At 34.7% G+C, this 24,500-nt stretch overlaps 1 protein-coding gene across 1 annotated transcript in view; it reads right to left on the reverse strand.

Moving 5' to 3' along the window:
- FUT8 (fucosyltransferase 8) overlaps nucleotides 1-23,057 on the reverse strand; it is an 84,336-nt gene extending 61,279 nt beyond the window's left edge. Inside the window, exons 1-2 of the mRNA XM_029964270.1 lie at nucleotides 23,000-23,057; nucleotides 19,133-19,213 (exon numbers count right to left, since the gene is read on the reverse strand). The gene's annotated coding sequence lies outside the window, so the exon portion shown is untranslated. The remainder of the gene's footprint in view (nucleotides 1-19,132; nucleotides 19,214-22,999) is intronic.
- Between the last annotated feature and the right edge of the window lie 1,443 nt (nucleotides 23,058-24,500).

The following is a 24,500-nucleotide window of genomic DNA, read 5'->3' on the forward strand; positions in this document are numbered from 1 at the left end:
AATGAATAGGACAATTGCATTATAGTAAAAGTTTTTTTCCTGTTTACTTACTGTATTGACTTCATACAACTCTAATCTAATACAGTCACAGTCAATGATAAATAATAAAAATTCAAACATCAAGCATGATCTTCCTCCAGAGTAATAAGTTAATAAACTACTGAAAGGTCTTGCAGAAACCTCATTCCAAAAGAAAATACAGAGTGAGAATCTTTGGAAGTAATGAAATAAAAGAACAGGCTATGGAAGTTTCAAGGACATAATTTGTGTTAAAAAAGAAAGAATTTGTGACATCAAATTGTTTCTTACACTTGCAAACAAAGGCATAACAAAATCTGGGGATTAGAAATTCAACCTGGATAAATTCTGCTCATGAGAAAGGGGAAAGTAGTTCCTAAACACACAAGTGTAAAACAGATAAAGGCATCAGTCACTGAAACAGATGCTTTCACTAAGTAACAGATTCTTAGTTACTCATTCCCTTTTAATTGAAGAACCAAAAATGCTTTCAAAAGCCTATAGTAGTTCAATCAAGAGGCTGAAAAGAATTGGGTTTTCTGCCCTGCATTAGTCATATGAGAGCCGATGAAAAGGCGCATCCCTTTTTTAGCAGAACTTAGAGCTTAGTATGTTCAATAGAGCACCAAACTTAATACTCCTGATTCTGTGAAATACTTCTGGAGATCAGTAAACCTCTACCATAAAGAAGGTCAATCTTTTTAGCCTATCCAGCTGCATATCAAAATTTTGACAATAACCACATAGTACACAGTACATATCCTGAAAAGATAAAGTGTTCAGAAGCTTCCCTGAACAAGACTTGATGGAACATCCTGCTGAATGTCACTGCTGCTTCAGTAGCTGGGGATTTCTATTAACCAAGAGCTCCTGTGTCAGCATGTCCCCACTACTTGTCACATGATGTGATTCTAAAATGTGAGCTGCATTTACACCGCATGTAAGCTACAGATTTGCCAACACTTCTCTAGAAAAACAAACCCCAAGGCCTCTTAGCATGATCTTGTCAAAATGTATGCAAACACACTTAGTCATTAATCTTTCAGACTACTTTTCTGCCACAACAGCCAGACTTTTGATTTTTTCCCCAAAAGCCACAAAAAGCCCAATTAAAAAAAAAAAAAGCTATTGCTTTCCAAATTCCTCTTGAATTAAGCTGAACTTGTCATTAGAAGCTAAAAGAAGAACACTGTTGCTTTTCTACCATTTAGAATATAGAGCAGTAAGGTAAGGTCTTTCATCCTGCACATGACGTGGTTCTGTAATTAAGAAATTCACAAAGTAATGAGATGCTCCTTTACACCCAAGATGTTACTTTGTTCCACAATTTTGCATTAGAACCCAAATTTATCAATATCAGACATACAATGTTTGCTTTCCATTTCAGTGCTCTTCTGAGACCAAAGTACAGCTGCCTCTTCTGCTTGGGGAAAATGCAGCTTATCCTCAGCAGAATAATCTAGACGCCTTGGGAAAGGAACAGAGTGGGACAAAAAAGCAATGGACAACCTTAAGCTAATATTTGATGTTTCCATTCTCATTGGCATTGAAGCTCTCCACTAAATCTTTTCCACTAGCTTCCCCATGTCATTCCTTAATGGCTGCAAACATCAGAAGCAAGATCAGAGGTAATATCTTTCTTCTTTTGGCTGGCATCAAAGCAACATGCAAAAATTTAATAACCAAGAAACTTAACATCAGTCTGTTCACAACTCAGCTGGATGTTTATAAATCAAGATGAAAAACAGGCAGATGAGAGAGCTGCTGAGTTTGTAATAGTTATGCAAAACTGTATGGCACTTGGCAGCCATAAGAAAACTGAAGTGCTATTTGCAACTAGGAGGTTTTGCAAAATCAAAGCATAGTCAAGACTATATGGTATTCAGACGCTGAGAAAAAGTCACAGAACTGAGCTAAAAGCCTTTCTTCTTACACATGGCAGGCTTGGAGACTGGGTGATTTGACAACCCAGTAACAAAAATGTCAGAATACGGTTTTGAGTGGGCCACATCAGGGAAAGAATGTCAAATGTGATCATTATCTAAATAATCAGACTTGCTTTGTATCACCATTTTCTAGTTTAAATTGACTGTGGTTTATGCAGTGCTTCTTTAGAACAAGACAAATTTTACCAAGGATTATAAATACTAATATTGCCATATGATGAAGTATTTGCCTTAACTTTAATTCCACTGTGCCACAATATATGGATCTTAACCTGTAAACATTCTCCTTGGGAATCCAGTTTTCTTCTTCATAGATAGAAAAGTTTTACTTTGGGACACGGAACTTTACATGCTACAAAGCACAAAAAAACCCCAAACACATCTAATAAGCTAATTCAAGTATGGGAAGCAGTTTATTTGCATTAGCATATAGGTTCATGCTGTCTAATTTACACTGGTTTACAGCTGTCATAGAGCTCCATGCCACCAAAATTTGATTGCTTTCTGTATGTGATTCTCACCGTGACCATGGCCCACGAGTACAACTGATCTAAGATCTATTCATTTATTTAAAAGTGAAGGAGCTGAAAAACTCAAAGTATTTTGTACAATAATAAGGCTATGAATAAAACAGGACTGTGTAAGTTGCAAGTCAAAACCTCACATAATACTGTCAAAGCCTTTTCCTCTCAAAGTTGGTGTGACATATCATTAAGGGGAAATGACAGATGAGTTTAAAACTTACTGAGTTTAAAACATCTTTGAAGGTATTAGCTTCTTGTTTAACTCCCTTTATGTCAAGTATTAAGTTTACACTATTGCATTTGGAAGTAGGTAGCAAGAGTTGAATTCTGCAGATGCACATCTGAATTCTCTGCTGGAGAATTTAGGGACAACCTTTGCAAAACTAAGTCTTACCATATCAACGCTAATATAGATTAAATATATAGTAGAGTAAATAAATTTTACTTAAGACTCTCACACTCTTCTTTTTCTGAAGAGCAGCAGCAAACCACAGAAAGACAGAAGTCGCAATGTGTGCCCAATCATGTGAAACCAGAGAAAGATGAGGGGCTATCACACAACACAGACATTTTTACAGAAGAAATGTTATAAAAGATATTTGGATGGTAAACTAAAACATGAAACACAACTTTTTACCTGTAGTTTATAAAATGATCAGTATCAAAGCTTAGAGGAAACAAAGCTGTTACAGGACACATTTTGTCTGTAACTGCTCTAATCAGAGAGCTAGCCACTTCTCATAACAAATTGACTAAAAAATCCCAATAATAATTTTAGTAAACGCAGTGATTACTATGCTCTTCTATGAAATAATAAGGCATTCCTAGCACAAACATAGTTAAAGGTTCCAAAAGGCAGCCTATTCAGAAAACAAGATCAAAGAAATTTTGTAATTGTCTGTGATTTTTATATCCTAATGCAATCTGAGCATACCAACACTTGGTGTTCATGTTTTAATTTACAAATATACACCATTTCATGTGTACATGTACTATTTAAAGCACAAGTAAACTGCACTTTTCAAAACAGTGTAATAAACTAAAGGGCTCACAGGGTGTCACGTGCTGCTGCTAGTATAATTCAGTCCTTCTGTATTCAAAGGACTTACTGTTCCTGCTTTGCACCCCTAACTTAGATCCTGATCCTGCAACTGGCATTCCCACTAGCATCCATACATATCCAAAGTGTCAGCTGCAACCAGTACAGGAGAATTCTCAGAAACAAAACAGAACCCCATACTACCTATGGGATTTCACATATTTTAATTTTTAAAAAACTGGTCTGAATTATTTTTAATCTTTTCAAAATTATATTCAGTCATCAATTTGGAGCACTATTCATGTTTCCTTTTTTTTTATTTACATGCATTTGTGTAAGTGATGTCAAATAAAAAACTATTTACTAAATACAATTATTCAAGGGAAAAAAAACACAGAGTACCAACACTGCATTCTCAGTGCAATAGTGCCTGACATATTTTCTAATCACATTATATAGAGTAGAAGATTGAGACTGCCAAAACACCAGAGGCTTCATTTAAAATATAAATAATCATAAAGAATTACATGTGAAGTCTGTCAGAGATTTAAAAAAAGCACATTAATGTACTAAAACTTGTTTTCAAAGGTCAGGTAACACTACCTGTCTTAAATTATAAAAATTCTTAATGTCTGCTATTCAAATATCCCAGAAGTGTAGTGCATGGAAAAACATAATCTGAAAATTAGACAAATAACACTGATAAAGTGGTAACTGATTTTCTCCCCATGCTCTATCCATCACCACACAATACCACCAACATAACCAGCATTCTGGAATTCTTTCTTTAGAAAATATTTCTTATGCTCAATTGAACTTTTCAGATATACCGGTTCTTCAACAGCTTTTGCCTGCTGCATATACATATGCTTTTATAGAGACTGAATCAAACAGCCACCAAAACTCTGACTGCATTTTACAATCTGTACACAATTGTAAATTGTAAATCTGTGAAATACAACTTGTATTTTACAATCTTCTTTTTCTCAACCTGCACAACTTGCAAACATTGACTTGTAAAGACATCAAAATATCTAATCATATCACTACAGTATCTCAGATGCAATTCTAACTCTCTCTCTTCTGCTCATAGTTAATCCAAACTTGATATAAATCTAAATAATCTTGGACCACATACAAATGCTGTTTTCAGATTTTTCATAAGGCACCAACTTGAAATGAAATGTAATACTAATATGAACACATTTGTAGACTGGATCCAGCAATAATAATAATATCACCTGATTGAAAATCCTATGATAATTGGTTCCTCTGAAAAATAGTTTTATGGTCTGTTAAGCCACCTTTTCAGGTGTTGATTAATTCCACATATATGACTTCAAGACTGTCAGTAGGTGCCACTACATTTATTTGGAGTAAAGTCTTAGCCTTCTTTACGCACTTAAACAGCTTGTATGACAGAAGGAATGTTCACACTGAATTTCTTTCAGAAAATGTGTAAAAATTTTGTGATAACATTTCTTCTTTATAAATTCAGAATAAAATACAGAAGTGTTAAATTCCTTCATTAAATTATAACACGGAGGTTAAATGAGAATGCTGTACTTTTTTACTTTTACCTAGAGCACCACTACTAATTACTTCTGCAATTGCTATCTTACCTGTCACTACCACAGTGTTTATTCAATACAAGTGAATGTTAAGGCTTTTGCTATGGTCAGTGTAATGCTTTAGCAGTTTAAAATATTTACAGGTCTGGTCGCAAGATATTCTACTTGTGCAACCATCACACTACCCCCAAACTTCACCAACTACATAAAACAGTGACAAACTAACAAACCAACTAACACCATAACCACAACCTTTACCTCCTTATCAATTATGCTCCTGCCACTATCTCCCATAGTACTCGCAATTCCCTAGAAACTTAGGTTATTTAAACCGAAGGCCTTCAAAGCCTTAAACAAGGGCTAATCCCTCTTAGTTTCTGTTAAGGTACACAGGACACTAACCTGCATCTCCTGAATGCAACTCAGATGCTTTAATTAAGCTAGAACCTCCCCCTAGACAGATGGGCTTTGATCCCATAAGATTTTAGTTAACAGCTAAATGCCCTAACCAACAGGCTTCTGTCTACTAGCCATTGTGGTCATCAGTCTGCAGAAGTATAGTGATGAGTTTTCACACATTAGGAGGTCAACACTCACATAAGCTTTCTTAAATAAAAGAAACTAAAAAAAAAAAAAAAAAGAAGCTACCAGAATACGACAGGCAGATGGATTTTGCTATTTATTTACTAAATACATTTCAAATCAATATTAAAGATAGCAATATAAGGCAAAGACAGTAAAGAAAAATGTAAACATGCAATATCACAACATCCTACTACTGCAGTAAATCTGGGTGCTTTTATCAGCTAACGATTTTCAGAAACTTATTTTCAAATATCAGATATTTAGCAAAATAGTTTTGTTTTCTTTCAGAAAAAAAATGGAGGGATGGGCATGTAATTTATGATTACAAACTGTTACTTGTTCTTTCACAGAAATACATATAACATTACAAAAAGGTTCCTTAATTACATATAACAAGAACCAGTACTTCCTACTTTTATACAGTATCAGTCTAAGTACTTATTAATATATTTCATAAGATTCCTCTAGGAATAACACTCTATGAATTAATTGATGGAAGGGAAATTACATACACTGAGTTTATCTCACTGTGATTTACACAATTGGTTCCAGAGAAAAATAAATTATTTCGGATCCAAACTTGAGACTGGGAATCTTTATGCATTTCAGTCACACGCAAGTAGTTGAACTTCTTAAAAACATGCATGCAGTGGAATACATATTTTATGTATATCAATATACCCTTGCATTTTATAGCAATCATGATAGATGGAGGTCTAAGACAGCATTGGGTGATCAAAATTTCAACACTGGTGTTTTTTTAAAAAAAAACTGATCTATTAACGTTTTCCAAACTGCAAAAGAGATTGCTGATGCTAGCAAAAATAATGGTGTTATGCCAGCCATATCTACAACAAAACAGAATGTTTTCATTTGTCTCACATTGCTAAATAATAATAAGTTTTTAAAGAAACTTGGTTATGCATAAGTATAAAAACATTTATGTGTTGTCAAAAGCCAGGCAGGTTTTAAACATATTATTAGAATATTTGTATTGCAACACACAAAAAGAAATTATTTGCGATAAACAGCAACAACTGTCAGACAATACTGTTCTTTTCTATTCTTTTTCTTTAGCAATACATATTAAGATCATAACCAAGAAAATGGCAACACTCAAGGCCACTGTTTTGAATGATAACTTTAACACAGTGAGTTTATTAAACACCATCTACAAGCTCACACAAAGTCTTAGTTTTCCTTGAACTAGAAATGAACCTAAAGCTGTACTTTGACACTTGTTAAAACTAAACCACAACAAATTGAACCAAACTGAAAAATGTGCTGGTTGCTCTTTAAGCGTACATACAACAGTTCCTGTTTTCAGGGAGGATTGGGGGTCAACATTTCACAGTGCTGTTGAGAAAGGTTTCCACATAGAATACATACTTTTGGAACAGTTTGACATACGGGTTTTTTTGTTGTTGGGCATTTGGTTTGGTTTGAGTTTGGGGTTTTTCTGTTAGCTTGATTGTTAGATGGTTTGGGACATTTTAATGTTTTAAGTGTTAAGCTTACTCTTCTCTCCTGCCCAATTCTCTCAGATTTTCTTTGCTTGATGAAAAAAAAGGTATATTATAGACCAAACTTAATGTTAGGATATAAATAAAAAGGCATGAAACAAAATAAATCATTACAATCATACACCATCAAAACATTCTTTACATATAGTTCTGATGATTCTAGAAATGAGGATCATTAGTCTAAAACACTGAAGAGATTTATCAAGAAGACAATGGGGGAAGGGAAATCAACTTATTCTGACAATGAATAAAGAAAAACATTAGGTTCCTCCAGACATTTTTTAATCAGCTCTACCAAAATGATCCCAAAATAATTGTTGTATTTGATATTAAAAAATAAAATTTTAGTGATTATATGGTTCTTAAAGTGTTATAAAATAACTTATCTTCCCTGTTTGCTTAGGAAAAGGTATTTTTATATTTCATTCCTTAATCTTGTCTAATCTTGTCTAATTAAATGACATGTGGAGAAAGATAAAAATACTCCCACACAGCAGAAAAACCTAGAACCCTCTCCTCAATTTGACTGCATGAACTGGTCCAGAGGAATAGAGGGAAACAAATGGTAAAATTGTTCTTGCCTTGAAGAACACTGAACAGACACACTGAGAAATCCAGCAGCTGAACAAAGATAATCAATTCATAAACACAACAATCTTACTAGATGAAAGTAACATTTGATTAGTCATCATAACAGGTCAGGAATTAGAAACATAAAAATACTTGCAGCATTAAGCTGAGTACCAGAATAAATCACATTTCAGAAAAAATAATGTAGCTGTGAACAAAAGAGAAAACCAGAAAAAACATTTGTTCATACTATGACTGCTAAAAAGAAAATAAACCAAAAATTAAAAAAAGAATCCTTTTCTGTGTGCGTATGGATACATAACATGCTCCTAACATCTCCAAAGAAATGGCACAGATTAAGATACTTGGAATACAAGATACTAATAGAAGTACATGGCAATGACTTAGAGAGTGTCTGTGTGGAAAGGGCACATACATGTATGGATGTACTAAACTGCATCAAAGTCCTGATTATTTTCTGCATCAAGCTACAAGTTATTTCTTCTGATGCTTCTTTACAGCCTGTTTTGAGTCTCATTATATACAGACCTGGAGAAAATCCATAGATTTTAGGAAATGACACAAAACCTATTCATTATATTTGATGTGCACTTGGAAAAGATCTCATCCCCTCTGCCACGAACTCCATCTCTAGATGATATGTTTACAACAGTTACAGTTACTAAATTATGAAAAAGCTGATGCAAAGGAATAAATGAAAAGCAGGCAATAAGCAATCCTTTGACACAAGGCAAAACAGGAAAACCCCCAAGTACTGCCAAATTTGAGGGATTTGCAGAGTTCAAGACTGAAAAATCAGTGTTCCAAAAAGGCATGTGTAAGAAAAAAACACAGAATGACAGGTGGAGAGCTTATTCTATTAAGATACTCTCTGAAGCCATTAGAATTCAGGAACTATATTCCACTAATTTTTTGAGCAGAGATGGAGTTTTCCTTTTTCTTGACCTTGCTTCATGCTATGATTCCTGCTCTAGTGAGGCATCAAAACATTAATCCACTTAAATATATGTTGCTGTGAAATGCTCCCAAACTCAGAGATTATTTTACAATGGTCACACCCTAACAACACTCTCCGGAATAGTGCTGTTGTACTCAACAGCCAAAACTAAATATAAGCTGGTAGCTGAAAAATCTAAGTTTGGCAGAATAGTTCTTAGTGATTTTGTAGCATGTTCAGAGTACATGTACATGCCACTACTTTTGACCTAAAGTCAAAACATTTTCAGAAATATACCATTTCAAATATATTATGAAGCACTGACATAGAATGAATGTTCAATTTTCAGTTTTTGCAAAATAATTTCCAAAGTATCAGCATTAACTTTTCCCATCCAACAGAGCTTAGTTATTCAGATTCATCATACAAATCATTTTATATCAGAATACATTTTAAGAATATATTAGTTAACAGCAAAAATTATTAATTGAAAAACAGAGATTCCAGCTATATGTAAACTAGTTTTCTGGAATATCCCAGGAAAAACAGGATACAACATTATAAAACAGTAAGAAAACATGGAGATCAGCAGACTGAAAACAATTAGATGAATTGTTTTAATGGAATTAGTGGGACAAAATTAGCGTAAGCATCTTTAATCTGAATGTGAATTTAACATAGAACTGGTTTAGTAACAGAGAAATACAAAGATCATAAAATATGTTTAGCAAAATAACTGAAGAACCTATTTTAATAGTACTGCTACACTGGAAATTTTTTTTTTCCGGAAAGGATTAATTATCATACTACTGCTAACAGTGGCACATCACTTGTTTTTGTAAACATTCTGGCTCCTGTTCACGAAATCCTGTAACCACAGAAAGGTGTACAATACAGTTGACTTTCCAGAGCCTTTTTTATCACTAAGATACAATTTATATGAACTGTTTTACAATGCTCTGTGAGATGCTAATCACAGCATTCTGGAAATTAGGAAAACTCAAGAGCCCACTTCCCACAACTTCATTAGTGGCTTTTTAGTGTCCCTTTTATAAAATACCTGTGGTTTATCACACCAGTTTTCATTCTGCCACCCTCCAGAAGAAACATTAATTCTTTTCAGATGAGTGTTATGTACATATAACAATAGCATACATAATTTTTCCATATTTGTTTGACTTCAGCAACTACCAAACCACACCAAAATGAAGACAAAATAATCAAGAAGAAAGGATGCATGGCACAGATGATGCACAAAAACCACAAACTGCTGCAAGTATTCACTGACCACCTGCACAGCTGAGTAGTGCTTTTGGGTCTGTGAAAAAAAGCAACAAGTTATAAATTCATTCACTTTTCCAGTTATAGGACGAGCAGTAATCTTTCAGATTATGTTCATGCCAAACACGACTGCACATTACACTGACAACAAAATCAAAGTAATTTGACAATGGCTCAAAATAGAAGGTTTGCCCTCCAGAAATTTGCAATCCCAGACTACTATCAGCCACCAGATCATCTGCTTCAAGGAAAACATAAATAGCTATTATCACATATTAAGAGCCACTGAAAACACGACCTTCTGCCCAGCACTGCAACTGTAACATGCAGGAAAAAATATTTTAAGACAATGGAATTTCTAAACTGTGATGAATCAAGACAAGAGAGACCTATGGCAGTTCTACCTTCCTAAGCCAATCTTAAGCATAGAGGTGAAAGAAGTACTTTTCTACAGTTAAAAAAAGAATACCATGAATACTAATATGGCTAGGAAGGAAGGTGCAAAAAGCAGTCTTTTAAAAACATTAGCATATTTCCTGGACAGGCACATATTCAGTGGCAGAATTGCAATGCCAACATTCATTCAGAAGGATTCTACCATTAGCCCTACAGGTGAAATTCTACATACTGTCTAGAGAGTAGAAAGGAGTAATACAACTTCTGCATAAGAATATGCAACATGATGCTTGAATATGCATTTGGCTGGCTGAAAAGGAGACAGTAATGCCTTGAGACAAGAACGGATTTCACAGACTCAATGTTACTGTGCACATTGTATCTTACATGGTATTTGTGACAAAAATGTTACCAGTAATACACTGACTTTGGTAAGGGTATATTAATAGTCTGTTGGCAAAGGGGACTATGGTACCAAGAACTGAACTGGGATTCCTCTATAATAGTCTGTAACGTGCTTGTTCCCTGAGCCAGAAAACGAGGTCTCAGTTCCATCTGCAAGACCAATGGCAATCCTTCCTTTCTTTCCATCTTATCTGAATGTTCTACTATATTGCCTTGTTGCCCTGACTCTAATATGTCATGACTACCATCTTTGCTTGCCAAGTAGCCTTTTTATCAACAGAGAAGCTCAGAAAATTATTATCTAAGCTATGTCTTCCCTTCTTCTAATCAAAATGAGATTTTCAGGTGTCTGATATCTCAACCAAAGGCTACTGATGGAAAGCATGGATTTATTTTGTTCACGTTAAACAAGGAGGAGTGTGGGGGAGAACACAAATACATTTTTCCTAGGAGAAGCCAAATTAGATCAGTTTGTTTCAGGAGTGGTTTGTCACCATCTTCCAGAGAACTGTAAACCATTCATCATAGCTTGCTTACAGATACTAAAAGGTTGTTGGTTGAACTGTTGAGTAGTTGAAGATAAAAAAGTAGACAGAGTGCATTAAAATAGCCAAAATTTTAGAGGCAGTGGCAATTATGGCTGCTGTATGATACTGAAGTTAATCGTGGCAAGATCGCACCTGGAATACTGTGTTCAGTTTTGGGCCCACTACAAGACAGACATTGAAGTGCTGGAGTGTGTCCACAGAAGGCCAACAAAGCTGGTGAACAGTCCAGGGAACAAACCCTATGAGGAAAGGTGGAAGGAGCTGGGGCTGTTTAGCCTGGAGAAAAGGAGGTTCAGGGGACACCTTATCAGGTTCCCTGAAAGGAGTAAGGTGGAGGTCAGCGTCTTCTCCTAAGTAACAGTTGAAAGAACAAGAGGAAACAGCTTCAAGTTGTGTGTGGGGAGGCTTAGATTGGATATTACGAAAAATTTCTTCAATGAAAGGGCTGTCATGCATTGGAACATATTCAAGTAAGTGGCTGAGTCTCTATCCCTAAAGGTATTTAAAAGACATGTTAGGGACAGGTTTAGTGGCAGACCTGGTAGTGTTAGGTAAACAGTTGGGCTCTACAATCTTAAGGGTCTTTTCCAACCTAAATAATTCTATGATTTGACAGCAAGGAAAAGGCATCTGCTCAAAACTTTACCAAAACAACACATAAAGGAAAAAAAAAGAATTTAAGAAATGCCTTATTGTACCATTCATATTTCCAGTTTACCACTCAAATCTGGTTTAAAAATCAGTTAGTTTGGTCAGTTAATTACTACCTTACTTTCAAAGAGTACTTCAGATCTCCAACATATTTTATTGTTATGGCCTTGGTTGTGACATGTTTTTGATTGCAATTAATTGCTTTTATAGTACATAATCAGAATTTCTACCTGGTTGCCAGAACACAATAGTTTATCCAATTTCATGGAATTTTTATCACCTACTAGGTATTTAAGATGCTTTGAGAGCTAGTTCTTTCCTTTCTTTTCCTTACCACATACTCAGAGCTACAATGAGAAAATTGCCAGGGAGGGAAGAATAATATTCTTTCTCTAAGAGTCTGTATCTGCTGGTACACCACCTTTTCGTGAATTAATTTTCATGGATGTAACTATCATACCCTCTTTTGAGTCTTGAAAGAAATCCACTCTCACATAATAATGATCCTAATGTATCCCACACAGGGATGGCATGAAACTGCATCAGAAAGTCAAAACCATGGACAGCAGCATCCACATTTCAACTAATATATTTTCCTCTTCCGGTAAAAGTCACCTATCACCCAACTTTTCATTCTTTTCCTGGTTCTCTTCTTGTATAACTATTATATACACAGAGGTATTTCTGGCAGGTGGGGATGCACTTTCTTCTGCCCAATGGAAGGACAAGATGTGGAACACAGCAAATTCCAGCTCAATAACAAAAAAAAAAATAAAACTGAATTATGATGATTGTTAAACACTGGAGTAGGTCTCAGATGATATGGAATCTCCATTCCTGGAAGATACACAAAAGGAGAGTTGAGTAAGGTGCTCTGACCCGAGTTGTTACTGAGGGGCTGAACTAAATGGAAATCCTCTCCAGTAAGATCCTACAATTCACACATGCTGAAAATAAACCTGTGTCATTTACGTTACACAGACTGTAGCATGAAAAAAGTTTTCCAAAACACACTGGTTAATTTTAAAGACAGCAGCTTGATTCCTATCATAGTAACCATTAGGCAACTGAAATTGTGAGGAACATCATGAAAGATTATTTCACAAGACAAGGAATATGGCATCTACAGAGTGAACCAACATTAGAAAGAGACTTCTATTCATTTACAAAATAATTTTGTTTAAATACTAGATCTAGCTTTATCAGCAAAAGTGCATTTTGAAACTAAGACATGCAAAGCTAACATAAGTAAGTGCTATTACAAGCAAAATGTTGAATTGTGAGCTTCACCACAAATCTACGTTCTTCCTATTTCAATAAACTAGGTTTGAATTATAGGCAAATCACAAGGAGTTTTTTAATAAAAAGATCATATAAGTTCAGCCACTTACAAGCCTACATTTATGTAGTATGAATGAAGGTTAACTGCAGTAGTTACAATGTTTTCTGAAATTTTTATTGAATTGATCACTGAAATCCAAAGATCACTGAAACTTTTTCCTACTTTTTTTGCATCAGAATCACACATATTCTTCCAAGTAATGCACATCTTTTACTAAAACCATCCATGAGATTCAATCACATTAAATGAGAGAATTAGAGAGAATGAATAATTCCCAAATAAATTGCTCAACTAGTTAGTTACCAAACAAGCCTGTTTTCAGCTCTTACCAATTCCCTTTCATATGGATTAAAGCACAAATCTTCATTACTTCTCAAGTAACACTTCAATAGAACAAGGTTCTTAAATCTCTAAAATGAGATACACTCTCACAGACTCCAAATTCTTATAGCTTTTCTAAACTTATTCTTAAGACTAATTCTGAATAGTCTTAGGAACTTCAACCTAGCCATAATGTACACACCACAGTCCAATAATACTGTACACAGCAGTTATACCTCCCCTACATCCCTCCTACTGGTTGTGTTATTCAAAAATACTGTCTGCAACTTGTAAGTGTAATCTACAATATTAGTCTCCAGACCTGGGATCAAACATTTGGTTCATTTAATTGCAAAGCAATTTAACAGTTAGTGATCTCTTTCTATCAAATTCAGAGATTTATTAGGAGTCAAGAGCTAGCAAAGGCAATGACCAAGAACCTACTGCCATTTAGCCATACAGGAACCTTCCTTAGGGTTTGAAAGTTCCCTGCTTACTGACAGTTTTTGCATTCATTAACAAATTTTAATACAGTTAACATGAGTTACAACAAATATGCTTAGGAAAAATCAATCTCATTAAAAGACTGTACCATTAGGATCAATTTCAAGTGAATCATCCTATAATTAACCTCTGTCTTGATTGGGTTTTTATACATACTGGCAAGCATCTAATTTTTCTTATTCCCTTTAGATTTGGTTTATTTCAACAGTTGTTTAAGAATAAAAGTAACAAAAAAAATTCCACCAAGACTGAAGTGCAAAAAGAATTAAATGAAGATTTTCCTATGCCAACAGGTTCTTCCAATTTCAGAAGTGTTTATTAGCCACTATTTAACATAATCAAAACAATAAAGTACAGAATTATTAGTATAGTATAATTACATCATTAAAAAAGAGCAAAGCCAAAACAACCACAGAATACTTCTATATTGTAGGTGTTGCCTTGATATTTAACCTCATATTGTTCTTGTCACCATGACAAGTACAATTTCTTTCTTCATATTAAACACAAAATGAAAAAAAAAAATCCTGTGATATAGATCCTCACATATTTAACTGCAGGAACTTGTGAAGCAAGAAACATTGCAGACAAAATAGACTTCTTGCCTGGCTATTTGCTCTGATCTTGTCCCCTTAAACAATTTGTCAACACATAGGTTTTGATTAATTTAACAGTCTAATCATAGATATTTTTTAAAAGGTGTAAGTTATCAGTGATATTTGAAATTTGATTTTTCAGGCACTATAAAAATTATACTAACTTGGAACCAAATAATATCCACCAGGTTACCATGTCTAGTTTTTCAAATTTTCAGTCAGTGTTTTAGATTTGGACTATTTAAGTTTAAAATTATATCCATTCAAGATAAAAAGTTACCTGTTACCTGGTCCATTGGAAGAAAATATTTAGGCTAAAAAAATTTTAAAATAAAAAGACTGCTTTCTGTATAAAGAATTCTCTGCTGCTTCTCAGCATCTTTTGCAAAAAGCTGCTCTCCCTATGCTCCACTCACAAAAGAGATAGACAGTTAAGAGGGGGGGAAAAAAAGCAACAACAGAAAACCCCCAAAACCAAAACATCTAGAAACTAGACATTAAATCATGAAGTGTAGTAAGATTATCAGAAAGTTATTAGATCACTCCTCTCCTCCAACAGGATATCACACAAGCTCTTGCGTCTGACTACATTTTATGAACTTCCAAAGACAGACATATGCTATTCCCAGTCTATTGCAGTGCTTCATAAGCCACAATGCATTAATCTCCACTGGTAAAAATGTAAGCTCATTAGGTTTTATGGTCTTCCAAAAGACCTAGAATAGCAACACTTACTCTCTGCATTAATTCAGCCTCAAATTATTTCAACTTCTCTTGGTCTTGGATCCAGTGTTATGATCTTGGATACTATTTTCTTCTGGACTCTCCAATTTGGCAATATAATTTTGATTTGTTTGCATGTACTAAGCACCTGGTTCCAAACTGGACACAATGACCTTGGTGGTTCCACTCCTAAGCTATACAGAGAGATTTACATGGTGTTTTATGACAGCACTTCCATTTATTCATCCTGATGCGATGTTACATTTTCAGAACTATTTTTTGTGCACAATACTGTTGATTTAAGGTCAGTGCTTAACACTCAATCTTTTTCTTCAGAACTCTCAGCCATTTCTTATCCTGTACTTGCCTATTTTCTTTTTCCTTAATTTAAAAGCAGTATTTTAAGTTTGCCCTTAATGGTTTGTATCCCATTTTCCCCCGACCATTCTAATGTGTTGCTTTGTGTAAAATCCTACTCTAGTTTTCCAACCTCTCTGCAGTGTCTCAATTTGGTATCATTTTTCACTGCAGTAAATGTGCAAGTCAATGGATACATTAGCAACCTCTTTTCTTGAAAAGAAAAATGTGAAAGACTGTTGTTTGTGCTGCTGCATCAGAACTGACTTATATAGAAAGCACTTTTAATAGGGAATATATTTCAGAGAGTCAGAGAAGCAATAAGCCATCTTTCAAGCAGGAATCCAAGCTAAATTACTACCAGAATAGAAGAGTGAACTGAAACAAAATGTTTCAGAACAAGAAATAGACTTTGCTGATCCTCAGGCAAGGGGGAAATCTGTAGCAAGCGAGAAAGGTAGTAGATACTCCAGAACCACAGATAAACGGTCTTGATAAAAGGGCAGGGCTAATTCAGCAATATACCCTTCTGAAAGCATATTTTCTTTTTCCATCAGGAATCACACACTGATCTATTTAGATATGTAGAAACAGTGAATATCTATCCGAGATTTTAGGTGCCCTTACAATAAATAAAACTCAAGATAAACTAATCTCCACAAAAGGCCCGTATATCTTCAAAAGCCTATCACAGATTAATCTAACTTACATAATGCCCAAGAAAGGATAAGAAAGTATTTTAGAATGTAATAAAAAATGTGCAGTTGATCTTTCTTTTTTTAATAAACTACAAAATTGCAGTTCACAACTGAACTAAGTGTGAAATATGATTTGGAAAAAAAAAGGAAAGACTACCTTGGAAATATTTGCACATGTGTAAAGAATCAGGAAAAAAATATTAAATTAGTAGATAGATTAAATATAGTTTTTCCAAGCCAGACTGTGATAGCAAAAAGTAATTCCAAATGCAGCTTGCTATGCAATCTGACAGGAAGCAAGTATCCAACACAATCCATAGATTGCATAATCAAGTAATATGGGGAAGGTATCACCTTCACTCTAGTACTCAGTTACTTGTCTCAACCTACCAGCACTACCTACATCTTACCTAGACACTAAGCTTAAATCAGCTTTGCTCCACTGCTCAATCTCCCTTTAGTAGTTAAGCAATGCGTACAAAACCACTGGCTTAACTAGTGCTCCAGGCACTGCAATTTATAGACCTGAACAAATCCTTTTAATTAACTTCCCATACAGATGGAATAGAAAAGGCAAGAAGAGGTTTCATGCAGTTTTCAACCACTGTTCCTTGTTCTTGCCAAAGGAAGGAATGCATCTCTACAGAAGGTACAACCATCATCACAGCTTACAGACAAATCAAGGTAGTGTGAACACAACATGAAGTATAAAACTATAAGTTAAGTACATATGCATTCATGCAGGCTCTAACAAACAAACAAATTTTAGTTTACAAAATTGTAAACCAAGATACAGACAAATTACTGTACTATGTAACATCATATACAAGGGACCAACCAATTCTGATTAGAGGTGAGGTTCTGACAAGTCATGCAATTCTTCACGTGTACCTTTCATTCATTTTCAAGACTTGGAGATAATACACATGATACTACACAGATACTACACATGGGGCTGAAGAGCTGGAGGGCAGCAGGTAGATGGGGGAAGATTATTACAGATTTTCTAGTTATCTGCTAAGATTTTTTCCCTCTGAATCATTGTTTCTATTCTGTATCAACAGGTCATTCCCACTAACAGCAATGCGGGATCTACCAAAATTAGCCAATTCTAGTCTAAAGTTTTCATAGAAGCCATGTCTGCTCCTCTCTAAGGTCAAATTATCAAATCCCAGTCTAACAACTTTAAGACACCATTACTGCAACCTGCTGGACAGATTCACTGACTACTGGTTCCTGCCTGGAGGGACAGGTTATGCTCCCATACTATTTGCTCCTGCCTGCAGAGTCTTCTTTCTTCCTTTGCACCACTGGAACACTTCTGGAACACTTATCTGAGCTGATCCAATCCACAAACCCAGAAACAAAATTAGCCACCTCTTTTCTGTATTTGTAAGATAATTCAGTTAACCAGTTTCATCAGAATAGGGAAGAAAGCTGGGTTCAGAAATGGAAACAACTCCTTTCAGCAACAGGAAGCAGTTACAACAGCTAACCCAGTTTCAAGGTACCTAACCAGACACTAGATGCTTGGAAAACTACCACCATATTCTTTGTTCTGTTCTGACCCCAAGGTCCTTAGAACATCATTTGAAATCCCATATTTTCTTTTTTTTTTTAAACTATTCATTAAACTCTTACACTAACATAGTACTTCTAGAATTATAACTGTATAAATAAATCATAATAATTGGGAGTACTTTAGATGTCATCAACCTGACAATCAGTACTGAAGTTGGGTGAACTGTAAAAGCATCTCATCTGCAACAAATTTGCTTGAACTTCTTGTTCAGTTGTGAAAGTTCAAGACATTTTCACAACTTTTTTATCCTTATCATAATTAAGAACACTGATCATAACAGTCTTTTTTGTTTCTTTGCATCAAAAAAAGAATAATGTCATAATGCTCTTGGTTTCCAAGTTCACACCTGAATCCATGTTTCAGTGAAGTTCATTTCATCAAGCAACTTCTCAAAATGAAGAGAGTTTTATTTAAATAAAAAATTGTATCCTAAAAGATGAGTATTATCATACGTGCACAGACCTTCAAAACTGTAAGAATATGAAGTATTAACTTTTTAATAGTTGTCACCATATGAGAAAAATCTAGCACTGGATCTAGGATATCCAAGAGCACACAATACTTTACAGTCACAGAAGCTTAGTTACTCAAAACTCTCATAATGACACTTCATGGAACAGGGCCTGTGCCCAGTTTCTACAGAAGTATCTTTGAAAAATACATGTAATATCTGCAATACAGGTGAAAGGGCCCAAAAATACTGTCAAAGAAAAAGGGTTTTGTACCTAAGATGAAGAATACATTAAAAATGTTTTAATAGATTCATTTTTTTTTTAGAGATGAGACGCAAGGAGGAGAAGGGAGAAAAATAGGTGTAAGGAAAAATGAAAGGTGAAACAGGTGACTGACCCAATTTAGTCAGTAATCTGACACAAAAGTGAAGGAGCTGACCTCTCTTTTGCAAAGTTTGCTTTTTACAGCTGACAAGGGTTTATCAACAGAAAAGCAGTTGTCAGTTGTGGACGCAACATCACAAAGAACAAGAAGTACTTACTTAAGAACAATAATTTTTATTCAAATTAATACTTTTGGGGACTCTTCTTCCTCACTTCCATTTTGAAGCATAGGTAGTTATCTGAAAGTAGAAAAGGAAAAGAACATCATTAGTTTTTATCACAGAATCATTTAGTTTGGAAAAGACCTTTAAGATCAGCCAGTCCAGCCATAAACCTACCACTGCCAAGTCCACCACTAAATCATGTCCTTAAGAGCTACATCTACACAACTATTAAATATTCCCAGGGATGGAGGCTCAACAACTTCCCTGGGCAGTCTGTTACAGTGCTTGACAAACCTTTTAGTGAAGAAACAATTGTTTTAAACAAAACCTTACTTTTAGGTTATCAAGGCAGAGAGTTATTACATAATTTCATGACAGTTGTCTAATTCAGAATGGCAGCACACTACTGAACCAAATGTTGATTCCCAGCCATTTAACAGAAAAGTAATCAAAAGCTGCACATATCAGACTGTGAAACAGCAATAAATTGGCTTTTGAAAAAGCTTATTTGTGAACCTGATTTTAAGGGAAGGAATAAAAGCAGTAAAGAAAAATAAATAGGAAACCAATTCAAGCAACAATAGTACCAAGAACAGGAGAGAAGAAGATAAAATGATAAATGCTTCAGATAACTGACTTTTACTGCAATGAGAATTCTGCCAAATAAGTCTTATTTTTGAACGATAATTAACTGATTTGATATTTCAAAAATAAGCTTCAACAGCTGTAGCATTAAATGAAGAAGGTGAACTGGCAACTCTAAATCTCTCAAAAGCAGCAACAGTGATTGAAAAAAACAAAACAAACAAACAAAAAAAAACCCTTGAATTTTGTGTTTTCTTTTTCATGTAATAAATTATTTAAAATAATCAGCACCTACAAAGTCAGAGCCCATGAACTTCCAAAAATGGAATGCCTGTGGAAAAGAGGGAGATAGCCTATTTTCATTTCCATTTGAGATTGACAGTTTTGGTATACTTCAGCTAAGGCAGCACTCAATGAAGATTATAGCTTTTCCTGTGATAAAGTATCTCAGGCATTCAAATAAAAAAAAATACAACATTGTTATTCCATGTATAAAAAGCAAAATCAGGGTTTTACCTTTCCAGAAAAAATAACCTATTTCTTTTATTGTACCTCTCATCAAATCAGTTACACTGCCCGCTTCACAAAAATGGAAAGGTGAAACTTTCAGCTGAAGGTAAGTCAAGAAGCCAGGCAGAATGAAATACAGAGCCCATCTGTTCCAAGAGCTACCCCTACAGTGAACCCATTAGAGTATGGTCTAGAACGATAGTTACTTTTACCTTTGTATGAAACATTATGATGTATCTTCTTACAAGTTCATATTTGCAACCTCATTAACAAGTAGAAGGTAGTACATTATGTGAGTATGGAAAAATAGATTTAGACAGATTGGCTCATGGTAAACATGAAGTGGAAACATTTACATTTCATATAATAATGAAAAGAACTATTATTAAATTTACAAGCTGATTTATTTGTAAGTAATAAAATTGCAAGCAGTACCAAAAGACCTTCCAGTCCTACCAAGTTCAGAAAATCACCATGCTCTACAAAAACTTCCCAAAATTTTAAACTGTGATAACCTAAAATACATAAAAACACACAGAACAATAAAAGGAAAGCAAGAATATCTGGGTCGGTTTTTTCCATACTAATCTACCATCGGAGTGTAGTAGCTACTCAATAGCTGTTGACAAAGCAGAGGAGGAAAAAACCCAAAAGTTCCAATGTAGTTTATATCTCTACTGCAGGAAAATTTGTCCACATACTGTCAATGATCAATTAAAAAAAAAGAAAAAATTACAAAACACTGAAATATGTGGAGTTGATTTGACACAAAACAACCCAGCTTAGGCTGGACAAGACATTCGTAGCTCTGCTTCATGCTCCCTGTATGACAGTTAAATTTTAATGTGAGTTACGAGCTTTGTTTTGCAACCAACTATGTACTTATTTTAGAGTATTTTCTTGTAGCCCATAGTCTGCTCAGACTAACTCACGAAGAAGTAACAAATACTGTACTGTAATCGGGATGCATGAAAACGGCAAATTTTCCTGTCAATCCACAAATCTATAACTAAGAGGAAAGAAATATAGCTTTTGGGGGCTTTTTTCCACAGTTCCACAAAAAGAATAGACAGTAATTTTGCATCAGTTGTGATTATCTTAAAACGGCCTACTCTGAGACATTCAAAACTTCAAAACTATCAAAGAGTTTGCAAGTTTCTGGCTTAGTATTGCTAATAAATCCCTGAAAATGGAATTCTATTTAAAATGTAAAAGATAAAACTATTTTAAAAAAATCTTTGCATTTGTTGTTCAAACACCTCAACAATATTTACAAATATCACTAATTAGACAGTGGTTTCTTCCAGATAAATCTGGTCCTCTTGCAGAGATCTTTATGGAAATAAAGGTCATGAAGTGACCTTGCAGATAGGAAATTTTGGCTATATGCCCAGTTCTGACTGAATTGTTGGGTGAACATGGACTAGTCACTACAATTATTTTTTAGAAAAATTAATCTATTTATAAAAAAAATATATATCCTTATAAAGGGTTCAATACCATCTGCAGTGTTTAATCCAGTCTCCTGCATTGCAAGAATCCATTCAAAACCAAGTCCAAAACATTTCCTCAGCATTTTTCATGTAATTTGAAATTGAATTTGAAAAAGATGCAAAACTTGAATGCACAACAGCAAGATAATAGAGTTCCAGGATGTCACATTTTAAGTGCCTCCAACTACATGTTAGATGAAAAGACCTACATCACCTCGGGAATACAGAAGGGTGCAGCAGTGGGAAGAAAATGGAAACACTTCTCCCTTCCCATTTGTCTGGGGTAAACTGATTTAACTTTGAACATAGACACTAGATCCTTATGCCAGGCCATACTTGCCTAATACCACAGAAAGAATCAGACATCACTCAAAATCCCACCTTTAGTAAATGGCAAATTGTCTCTGCTTCAAAAAAGATAAACTATGCACCAAGAAGAGAAAAAATAAAAATAAAAAATATTCCCCTCTGATCTGAATAGGATACCAGCGGTAGCCCTAAGGAACAGAATTTGTAAACTTGGAAGCTTTATGACAAATAACAATCAAATATTTTCTTGTCTGCTCTATCCTCTTTCTCAGAGATTTCTGTTATTCTATGACTACAAAATCTCATATGTTTATTTTTAATTTCTGACTCAAGGATCAACCTCATAATCTTACACAGTCTTCTTATATAAATACACAAAACATCATCTTGAACCACTGAGTTTCTTTCTCCCCATTACTGAGACTAGACCTCATCCTCTGATTTTCAAACAAGATTTGTTATTAAGTTTATCCCTCAGATACATTTATTTTCAGATGTTTCTCTCCCATATATGCCCTCAAATCCAATTGAGACTTTTGTTATTCTTCCTAGGTCTTACTTGTCAAATTCTTTCATTCTCCTTTAAGAAGGCAACTTCAGCTTAATCACACTAACAGTTCTTTCTTATCCCAAGGACTCAGACTTTTCTGGGTGTGACTGTGATCAGAGCTATATGCCATTCTAAATGTAAATCAACCTTTACTAGCTGGTCCCAGCAATCTTTTTCAAAAGCTAGAAACCAGGAGGTGTGGTTTAGAATCAAGTTACACCCACGAAGTCACATGATCTGAGAAAGAAACAGATCAGGATCTGGGTCATACAAAAACAATCCCCCTTTCTGGTACCAGGAGTTCTCATCTGTGCTCAGGTATGTGAATTTGCAATCTATTTGGTTTTTATTAAACTTAAATCATTTTCTATTACTCCAAACAGACAAATCTACTACTAAGTGTGAAAATCCTACCTTCTCCAGTACAAGCAATTTCTGAAGCACACAGACCAGCTTTTTAGTGAAGTCACTTGCATATTTTAGTGCTGGCTCTACAGTTCCAAGTAGCTGGCAGAGAACTCACTGAATCTGTGTTAGGGAAAACATTATATGAAAAGAATCAAGTTTAAACAATAAAACCACTTAAACAACAAAATCAGTAAATTAGTAAAGAAAAAAATTATTCCATCTGTAAGCCAAGTGAGGCTCAGAACATGATTCTTCCAGTTTTAAGATATACTGTTGCATTCTAATAGAGAAGTAGTTATTTAACTGAAAAACTGAACTTCGTTTCTCTTATACTCATCAATCCATCTGTCTGGTAGCATTATTAGTTGCTGATACTAAGCAAATTTATTTAAACAAATATGGAAAGAAAGAACATCCCAGGGAAACAGAGGGGCAGATCATCTTTTTAATGATTATATTAAAAAAAATAAGGTTATCAATATATATTATATAATGGCTTAGGGCTTGGTTGGGTGTTTTTTTCCTTATGATTCCTTACTGCTAGAGCTAAAAAAGGTGGAATATATTCAATCCATAATATGCAAGGATCAAAGCCAAATCATCTAACTTCTACTGCACACAGAAGAAAGCTCTTGGGAATTAGCTGTTTTGCAGAGGAGTGCAAAGGATTCTTTCTGCAGTTCAACTCTGTAAAGGAGGTTCCCCTTCAAACAAGCTTTGATTACCACTGGTTTGAGAAGGACATACAGTTGTTCAATAAAATTTCACTTCAATCAAACAAGATCTGGGAGCATTATTCCTCACTATTCCTCAAAACAAGCCTAAAAGACAAAGATCACCTCACACTTGTTTTTCTTTATCAGATATGACTTTGACACTTTGACCTTGTTCTAAGAGTACACCATTTTTAATAGCACAAATAACAGTTAGGAGCAAAATTCAGTATCATTTAGTGCTTATCCCTTACAGAAGAAAACATAAAATAGTTGCTATAAGGTATAAAGTCCCTTCATGATATTGAAATTTTCACACATAATCATTTCTCAAGGCATAAACTCAGCACTGTCTACAAAACTGATACAGTACACAGAACAGTACAAAATCCACTGATTTCTTTTATGGACGTATTAAGGAGACAAACAATTAAGTTATTCAATAACATCCCAAATGTAAGCATATTTTTAATCAATGTGACACTATGCAAGTTCTTTCCTGCCCCCCTCCTTCAAGACACACTGACTGGCCCAACCGCTTGACTTATCTTTCCATTTTATTTACATGTCCATGGCTGACACATCCTATTATTCCTGGAAGACAGGTCACTGTTGTTCAGTGTCTGCAGCCCTACATTTTTCACTTTATAAAGGTTCATGTATGCTAGAGTGACATTGCTCACACATTACACTATTGCATGTGTAGCACAAATTTGGGGAAAATTTGGAAAAACACTTCAAGCACTGGACCTCTCTTAGTTCTCTAAAATCCAGGAAAACATATGTTTCTTTTC

This window comes from Manacus vitellinus, unplaced genomic scaffold, assembly GCF_001715985.3.
Source record: "Manacus vitellinus isolate BGI_N305 unplaced genomic scaffold, ASM171598v3 scaffold_6_pilon, whole genome shotgun sequence".
In the NCBI taxonomy this organism is placed as follows: domain Eukaryota; kingdom Metazoa; phylum Chordata; class Aves; order Passeriformes; family Pipridae; genus Manacus; species Manacus vitellinus.